This window comes from Amblyraja radiata, chromosome 12 (assembly GCF_010909765.2).
Source record: "Amblyraja radiata isolate CabotCenter1 chromosome 12, sAmbRad1.1.pri, whole genome shotgun sequence".
Lineage (NCBI taxonomy): Eukaryota > Metazoa > Chordata > Chondrichthyes > Rajiformes > Rajidae > Amblyraja > Amblyraja radiata.
This window is the reverse complement of record NC_045967.1, coordinates 62,623,049-62,632,847: the sequence shown is the minus strand read 5'-3', so window position 1 is coordinate 62,632,847 and position 9,799 is coordinate 62,623,049. Positions and strand designations below refer to the sequence as shown.

Below are 9,799 nucleotides of genomic sequence, written 5' to 3'. Positions count from 1 at the left end.
CCCTCCTCCCCCCCTCACCCACCCTTCCTCATCTCCTCCTCCCCACCCTCCTCTCCCTCTTGCCCCTCTCTCTGTGTTTCTGTCTCTCTCTCTGTCTCTGCCCCTTCTCTCTCTGCCCTCACTCTCATCCCCCCCCCCCCCTCCCCTCTAGATGTGACTGCAAGTTGGGGGCTATGCGTCAGTAGATACGGTGGTTATGAGGTAAAAGGAGCAAATTAATAATATTTATATTATATTATATATTAGCATGAGCGCGGGGGGGTGGGAGTTAGTGTGTGTGACGCCCCCCCCCCACAACCGCACGTTGGGGGAACAGACCCAACGGTTCTGTACTTGGTCTAGTCACTCCTAAATACAGATCAGAAAATTTTAGCAAAGACTTTAGCAAGAAGATTGAGTAAATATATTAATAAATTGATAAATCCGGACCAAACGGGGTTTATAACTAAAAGACAATTTTCTAACAATCTGAGACACCTTTTTAATATAATGTATTCATACAAAATGGAAAAGGAAAATTTATCAGTTATATCTTTGGATGCAGAGAAAGCATTTGATCAGGTAGAATGGCAGTATTTATACAAAGTAATCCAAAAATTTAATATGGGAGATAATTTATTAGATGGGTAAAATTACTATATGATAAACCAATGGCAAGAATATTAACTAATAATTTGTTATCTCCAAAATTTCAATTATTGAGGGGGCAATAGGCAGGGTTGTGTTTTATCACCCCTGCTATTTGCCCTAATAGTATGCATCTTTTAAGCTGATGTCTACCATTAAGTATCCTAGGGATGTAAGGTTGGCAGTTGCAATATTCCAAGTGTGTAACCTGGTGAGATACTCAAGTGGTAAAGTCAACGACGGTGCGACATACACCATGTTAGGGATTTTGGTGCCAAAGGTTCATATTAGGTTTTTTATGACCCCTTGTATATCAATGATGGTGTGACATCACCATCTTGGTTTGTTGGTACCAAAGGTTCATATAGGCTTCTATATGACCCCTAGTATAAATTTTTCCCAGTTTGCTATTCCCTCATGTTCTTTTTAGTGGGAGGGTAGAACCCTTGGGGTGCATGCTGAACTGGTAATATATGGTCCCTAGGTAAGGGACGTATTAGATATTAAACTGATAAAACAGATACTACTAATCTTAGCCAAAAGGCCGAGAAAGGATGGGATCTAATTCAATTTTTATCCTTGAATACTTTGGTATATGACTGCCAGGTGTGATAGTTCTTAACGTTCCCAACCCAGGTGTGATCCCCCCCCCCCCCCTGTTAGTACAACCCTTCACCTTTTGTGTGATGGTGGGAACCATACTTATCTGTTTTCACTGTTGTTCAGTGATGTGTTCATTGCTTCGGTTTCTGATTCCTTGTCTGTAGGGATGGTGTTGTTGGGGGTGGCACATTTTCCATGGGGCCCACTCTGGACCCTGGCCTGAAAACAGGGCTTACTGGGGGTTGGCATGCGGGCCCCGAGCTTTCACCAATACTATTAAGTGGACGCCTACTGGTGGACGCGTAGAGGCACTGCTGTCTGGTTTCGTGTGGTGCTCATACCAGGCCCTGCCCTCTAGATGCCGAAATTTTTGGATACTTCGCCCAGTTTTTTAGGCTTGGTTTGATAACTTAGCCAGCTAGCAGGATCTGTGGTTGTGAGGTCGGCGTTCTCACAGTCCTGTACATTTTTTTAGTTGAGGGCAGGTTTTATAACTTCCTGAGAAGTTGCGGAGCACTGTGAGCAGTAGGGTCAGGTATTTTGCCATACTACCCTGCCCCTCTGGAATGAGCATACGAAAATGATAGCCGACGTCAGGGATATCAAATGCATTTTAAGATATTTGGGTTTTTAAATGCGATGCTCAATGTACCCCCCAATAACGGTGGGCACTTTGAGTAAATGCAATTTAGGGGAGGCGTGATGAAATCCAACACCTCATGACTACCTGTCTTGGAGAGGTTTTTTGAAAAGAACAGGTAGTAAGCTGGCAGGTACACAAAATTGCTGGGGAAACTCAGCGGGTGCAGCAGCATCTATGGAGCGAAGGAAATAGGCGACGTTTCGGGCCGAAACCCTTCTTCAGACCTTCGATATTCCAGCATCTGCAGTTCCCTTTTGAACAGGTAGTAAGCTGGCCGTCAGTTGAGACTGAAAAGCCATCTCACTAGTGGTGGAGCCACATAGCGGCCACACCCAGCAGCTCTTCCTGATCCTGTACCTCAAGCATACTCCCGATATTCTTCAGCCAGTGACCCCTCTTGACCAGCCCAGCCCTGGTCCCCATCGATCCCTTGACAAGGGAGATGGCCAGTGCTGTTAGGCACTGGAGTGGGAGTGTTAAGCTCCCTTGGCGGACTTGCCCCTACTCCTGAGGCAAGTCTCGCTGGAGTTTTTAGCTCCATGACCTTACTCTAGGCTTGTAGAACAGACATTTACTTGTTCTTGTTTGAAGTGCTGACTCCATCTTCCGTGTCTGTCTCCAGCCCGAGGTTGGTTCTGACCTTGCTTGTAGAGGCTGTCTGCCATTTTCAGGCGGCATTTCAGCAGTTCTCGGGCGGCGAGTCTCCTTGTCGGGAGTCTGCAGGGGTACCGGCCGGTTTTTGAAATTCCCTCCAGTCCGCTGCTGTTGGTCAGACAGCTGTTTAGCGGACTGGGCATCGGCGCAGCACCCGTGTCTGTGGTCCGCAGTGTGTGCGGTCCCGTTGCCGCCTTTCCCCCCTCCACTGATGGCTCCTTCCCTGGAGTCGGATGGGGGCCGCTTCCCTCTGCTGCTTTGCTCCCCCTGGAGCAACAAACAAAGCAAAGTCCCGATTTTAATCTGAAGGTAAGTATTTATCTAACAGTCCCTTCCTTCAGGCTTGTAGCGGGAGCTCCCTACTCCCGCTGCGTCGGTGTTGCACTGCGTGAATGCAATGTCACGTATGCGTGCTGGACGGGCTCTTCATGTAGTCACTCACGTGACTCCGAAGTAAAATTGGTAATATTCGAATCTAATTTTTTTTAATGTTTTGGTATATATATTGGTATAGATTGGAATAAATATATTATTTGTTGTAAAACTCATTTTTATAGCATTTATTCTGCCAATTAATCATAGTGGGAGCGTTCTCCAAAATTTAATCAGTGCATTCAATTTATTTAATAATGGTATAAAATTAGGAATTTTAAATTGAAATTTTAATAGGTGATTCGCTTTCTGGGGTTTTAGTGACATAATTTCACTTTTATTCCAGTTTATTCTATAACCAGAAAATGAGCCGAATTCCTCTATTAAATTTAATAAATTCGGGATACTCATTTGTGAATTTGTAATATATAAAGGTGTATCATCTGCATATAGTGAAATTTTATTACCGGAGTCATTAGTATTATATCCCTGAATATTCGGATGCCTTCTTATCTTTTCAGCAAGCGGCTCTATCAGGACAGCCCACCCTGAAGGGACATGCTGATGGCCTTGTCTCAGCACAAAGAGTCCAGTTTCCTCCATCTACTACGATTGGACAATATGGTCCACTACACCATGTTACATTACCGTTAGGGGCTGGTCAAACAGAGCAGACCAGGAACATCAGGTCTAGTCATGGGATCCGGGCATACCCACCTGAACCACGGTTATGTGTCATGACCCACTTATTGAACTACATCGACACAATAAGTAATCCTCGAGGGAGAGAAAAAGCCTTATGGGTCAGCCACAAGAAACCTAATGGTCGGGTGACGAGCCAAACTATCTCAAGTGGCTCAAGCAGGTACTGGGAGTTGCTGGAGTACATATTAACGTGTATAAATCTTACTCCACCAGGACAGCATCAACATCATTGACTAAGAGGATGGACGTGCCAATGGATCACATCCTGACTACAGCGGGGTGGTCTAGGGAGTATACATTCCAAACTTTTATAACAAACCACTGGCAGAAACTGTATCGTTTTGCAGAAAAAGAATCTGCAAAAATATATAATTTAAGCCCGGGGGAAGCATTTGGTCTTGTTATTGTTAATAACACCATTATTGTTTTTTACAAACAGATTCATGGTTGATTACGATAACATACTTCCTCCCTCGAATGACTTCGGCAGCGAGTGAAGTATGAACTGTTACACGGTTTGAAATCACAGAGCTTTAAAATCTTCACGTAGTCACTCACGTGACTCCGAAGTAAAATATTAAGATTAAATGAGAACTTACCAGTTTGAAGTTTGATCTGTATTTTATGAGGAGTTACGTTGAGCGATTACGTGCCCTCCGCTCCCACCCTCAATAATAGGGATCAAACTGGTAACTGACCTCTCCTTTTCTTTACTATGTTTATTTCAATTACTGTGTCTGTCTGTGATTCCACACCGCTGCTTTGAAGTATGTTGCGCATGCGTGCTGGACGGGCTCTTCACGTAATCCCTCATCGTAACTCCTCATAAAATACAGATCAAACTTCAAACTGGTAAATTCTCGTTTAATCTTACTATTTTATTCGGGATTATAAAGCACACAGAATTAAAAGAAACCGCATGTGCAAACCCAAAGAGGTAGGGGAACTTGCACTGTCTAATGTTTTATATTATTATTGGGCATTGCATATTAAGAATATAATTTACTGGTTGGATAGTACTGCTCAACAGTTGGAATGGATAAGAATGGAGAAAGAGGATTGCTCTCCTTATGCTTTAGGAGCGACCCTCTTCTCCCCAATAAAACTGAACAATATATTATATAAGAAGAATCCAATTATACATAATATAACACGAATCTGGAAACAAATAAAATTAACTTAAAAATTGAGAAACCTATCAGTGCTAACACCAATAGTGAATAACCCAGTATTTAACCATCTGGTATGGATAAAACATATAGACAATGGGAATGAGTGGGAATTAAAAAGGTAGGTGACTTGTATGAAATGGGAAATTTATTATCATTTCAACAACTAAAATCAAAATTTAATTTGAATAACAACCAATATTTTAAATATTTACAGCTATGTGATTTTATGAAGAAATATATACCAAGATTTCAAAGTATAATTTTAGATCCACTGGAAGAAGCAATGAATATCAAGGCGGAGTCACAAAAATTAATATCATACCTATATAACTATTTTAAACAGAGAATTACCATCAACAGAGGCAATTAGAGAAGACTGGGAAAAGAATTATTGACAAAAATCTCAAAAAAAACATGGGAAAAGTATTTGATATATATACATAAATGTTCAATTAACGCTAGGCACAATTTAATTCATTTTTTAAATATTACATAGATTATATTATTCAAAAACTAGGTTGAATAAATTTTATCCAAATATCTCTCCCATTTGTGATAAATGTATTTCTCAAAATGCCAATATTACACACTCATTTGTCTCTTGTACAAAACTTCATAACTTTTGGTGTGATATTTTTGGATATATTCTCAAAGCTATTTAAGATAAAAATGGAACCGAATACTGAAATGATTATATTTGGAGTAAGGGGAGACGGGAATAAATTAAATAAACCCCAAAACTCATTCTTTAATTATGGGTTAATAATAGCGAAAAAACGTATACTTAAATTTTGGAAATTGCTAATACACCAACAGTTAAAATGTGGATCAATAATATGTTGGACGCAGCACATTTGGAAGAAATGAGATTCCTCCTAACAGCCAAACAAGACCAATTCTTAATGAGATGGTCTCCATTTATTGATTTCTTGGAGCCACTAGGGGCGCTGCACTGACAGCAGCCTCTGCCTACAGCCTGTTTGTCCTTTCAATCTTTTATTTTATTTTTAGTTAGTTTAAAGTCTGTTTTGGGGGAAATCTTAACTTTTCTATGTGGGGGGGGGGGGGGGCAGGGTAAGGGGGAAACCGTTTCCCAGTCGCTTCCTGGCGAGGACACGACTATTTCTCCGAGCCGCGTCCTCCCCCCCCACCTCGCAGCCTACCACCTGGATCGGAGCGGCCTTTCCTGCCAGGGACCGAAAACCGGACCAGAGCTACAACAGTGGCGGCGCAGCGCTGGATTCACCACGGAGCGGGCGATGCCTACCTGGGTCACCATTTGGAGCTCCGGAGCGTTGGGCCGCTGCTCCAACATCGTGGAGCTCTGGTTTGGAGAGCTTCCAACACGGGCGGTGCTGACCATCATCGCGGAGTCCTGGGGCTCCTTGCAGAGGGCCGCCAGCATCCGTCTCCGCCCGGCGCGGCCTGCGGACTTTGGGAGCCGCCGACTCCGGTAGGAGGTGACCGACTCTGTTGTCCAGACCGCTGAGGACGTCCCCCAGCCCCGACGTCAGACTTACATCACCCCGGCGAGCGGGCCTGAACATCAGACCGCCCGTAGCGGCAACTGCGGAGGGCTCAGGGATGCCCCGACCACGGGTGAACATTGGGGAACATTGGAGGAAGAGACTGACTTTGGTGCCTTCCCTCACAGTGGGAAACTCTGATTCTGCTATGTGGGGATGTTTTTATGTTGAATTCTATCGTGTATTGTGTTCTTTATTTTTATTGTATGGCTGTATGGTAATCATATTTCACTGTGCCATCTGGCACATGTGACAAATAATTGTATCTTGTATCATGTGGTGCAACAGTATCGTAAAAATTAAATTTTCAGGTATGGGTGAAAGACGACATAAAAGATAAAAAACCATCTCCTTGTGGCGATTGGATAAACTCCCTCCTGCATTCCTTCCTCACTTATTTCTTTTCTTCACTATTTCCTTTTTCTGCTTCTTACTCACACACACTATACTATCCTTAACACTTTACTACCTCTTTTTCTTTTTCTCTTCTTACTTTTTTTGTTAAAAAAAAAAAAAAGTTGTACAGAGAATGTAATATGTTAACATAATTTTGGGAACCTGGAAAAAGGTACCACTGTATTGTACTGACTTCTAATACATAAAATTAAAAAAGAAAAAAAAAAAGAAAAGAGTACAGAGATCCCCATCCTGGTTCAGTCCAATTAGCGTTGTGCCATCCGCAAACTTGAGAAGCTTGACAGAGGTGTCTGTGGAGGTGCAGTCATTGGTGTAGCGAGAGTAGAGGAGAGGGGAGAGTACGCATCTTGCGGTGCTCCTATGCTGAGCATTTGCGGGTCCGAGATATGCTTTCCCGTCTCACATGCTGCTTCCTGTCAGTCCAAAAGCTGGTGATCCACCGACAGAGGGGTTCAGGCACAGTCAACTCAGAAAGTTTGGAGCGTAGTAGCTCTCGCACAATGGTGTTGAATGAGGAGCTAAAATCAACAAACAAAATCCTCGCATTGGTCCCCTGGCAGTCTAGGTGCTGGAGGATGAAGTGCAGGCTCAGATTGACTGCATCATCCACATATTTTGCCCAATATGCAAAATGCAGAGGGTCCAGCAGAGGGATTGTGATATTTTTCAGCTTGGCCAGCACAAGCCTTTCAACGGTCTCCATGATTACAGAGGTCAGTGTGAGAAGCCTGTAGTCATTAAGACCAGTAATCCTCACCTTTTTGGGTACAGGGACAAAGTGGAGACTTTGAAGCAGGCAGGGACAGTGCATCTTTGCAGGTACTGGTTAAAAATGAGTAATTGGGTGTGAAGTGTTGGTGGGGGTGGGAAAGGGTCTACTCTTTTCATTACTGGAGTCTTGCCTTAAGTAGGTGTGAGGTGGTGAATGGGAAGGAGAGGGTGCAGGGTCCATTCTTTGCAGACTGGGGTCTGGCTGTGTTTGTTGGGGAGGGGGTACCAGGGTTACATTTCTGATTTTCAAACCTGCAGTAAAACTCATTCAGGTAGTTCGTCAGCTGACGATTGTCCAAAGAGCTTTCCTCTTATAGCTGGTGATTTCTTGCATGCCCTTCGAAACTGAAGAAGAGTCACTAACTGAGAACTTGCTCCTCAACTTCTCAGAGTATCTTTCCTTGCAGCTCCGATTCCTCTTCTCAGCTCATTATCGATTAGGCTATCTTTTAACTCTTTAGGCTATCGGCTTGACGCATATTTCCCCCCCCCCCCATCTCGAAATGGAAAGGTTACATCTGTATATAATGTTCCCATTAAAATGTATATTTATGTCACAAACTATGGAATTCATATTTTCAGTATTGTTATCAAGGAAAAGAAAGCAGTTCCAATTGTTTGATATTATTTGATATTGTTTAAAATTATTCATATGGAGGAGAAAATATAATAGCTCTAAAACCTACCTTAATTTTGCAATCTCACTAAAGATAATGCCCCTTTCCAGCTTCCCTCCCCATCTCTCTCTCCTCCTCCCACACCCCCCCCTCTTTCTGGCGGGGGGACGAGGATGAAGGTGGCGTGGGCCCAGCCGGGGTCAGCGGGGGTGGCGTGAGCCCAGTGTAGGTCAGCAGAAGTGGTGTGGGCCCAGCGGGGTGGCGTGGGCCCAGCGGGGGTGGCGTGGGCCCAGCGGTGGTGGCGAGGGTTCAGCGGTGGTGGCGAGGGCCCAGCGGGCGTGGCTTGGGCCCAGCAGAGGTGGCTTGGGCCCAGCGAGGGTCGTTTGGGCCCAGCGGGGATGGATTGTGCCCAGCGGGGGTGGCTTGGGCCCAGCGGGGGTGGCTTGGGCCCAGTGGGAGTGGCGTTGGCCCAGCGGGGGTGGCATGGGCCCAACGGGGGTGGCTTGGGCCCAGTAGGGGTGGTGTGGGCCCAGCGGGGGTGGCGTGGGCCCAGTGGGGGTCAGCGGGGTGGTGTGGGCCCAGTGGGGGTGGCTTGGGCCCAGCAGGGGTGGCGTGGGCCCAGCAGGGGTGGCGTGGGCCCAGCGGTGGTGGCGCGAGCCCAGCGGGGGTGGCTTGGGGCCAGCAGAGGTGGCTTGGGCCCAGCGAGGGGTTATAGTGGGCCAAGCGTGGGTTAGCGGGGGTGGCGTGGGCCCAGCGGTGGTGGCTTGGGCCCAGCGGGGGTATCATGGGCCCAGCGGGGGTGGCGTGGGCCCAGCGGGGGTGGCGTGGGCCCAGCGGGGGTGGCGTGGGCCCAGCGGGGGTGGCTTGGGCCCAGCGGGGGTGGCTTGGGCCCAGTGGGGGTGATGTGGGCCCAACGGGGGTGGCGTGGGCCCAGTGAGGGTGGCTTGGGCCCAGTGAGGGTGGCTTGGGCCCAGTGGGGGTGGCTTGGGCTCAGTGAGGGTGGCTTGGGCCCAGCGGAGGTGGTATGGGCCCAGTGGGGGAGGCTTGGGCCCAGCGGCGGTGGCTTGGGCCCAGTGGGTGTGGCTTGGGCCCAGCGGGGGTCAGCGGGGGTGGCGTGGGCCCAGCGGGGTTGGCATGGGCCCAGCGGGTGTGGTGTGGGGGGAAGATGGCGGCGGGGGGGGGGGGGGGGGGGGTGAGGGGATCGGGCCCCACCGCAGCAGCGTCTGGTGTTGTGGTTACAGCCGCTGGTTTCAGATTCAGCCACTCCTGCCCGGCGACAGGAGGACAGTCTCCTGATTGGCAGGCAAGCCGTTGGTGAGGCTCCGAAGCCGCGGATGGAGGTGCTGGATCAGGCGTGCAGATACCGCACCCCCCCCCCCCCGGGCCCGGTGAAATGGGCACTCCCTTATCTCGCGTGCCAGATTTCTTTCCTGAGCTTTTTAATTTTCATTTCCCCTCGGGACTTTTTCTTACTCTGGGGGGGGGGGGGGGGAAGGGGGGTGCGGTCACACCCAACAGCCCCCCCCCCTTCGGGATTACGTGAAGACCCCACCAGCCCGCATGCGCATCAAGCTTCAAAGCAGCAGTGTGAAATCACAGATAACAGTTGTTGAACTGAATATAGTAAGATTAGAGAAACTAGAATACCAGCTGACCTTTATGATAGAGGGGTTGTGAGTGGAGGGCACGTAA

The 9,799-nt window shown here is 47.2% G+C and overlaps 1 pseudogene; it reads right to left on the bottom strand.

Annotated features, from left to right (window-relative positions):
* Positions 1 to 1,073: 1,073 nt before the first annotated feature.
* LOC116979437 lies at positions 1,074 to 1,183 on the bottom strand (annotated as a pseudogene).
* Between the last annotated feature and the right edge of the window lie 8,616 nt (positions 1,184 to 9,799).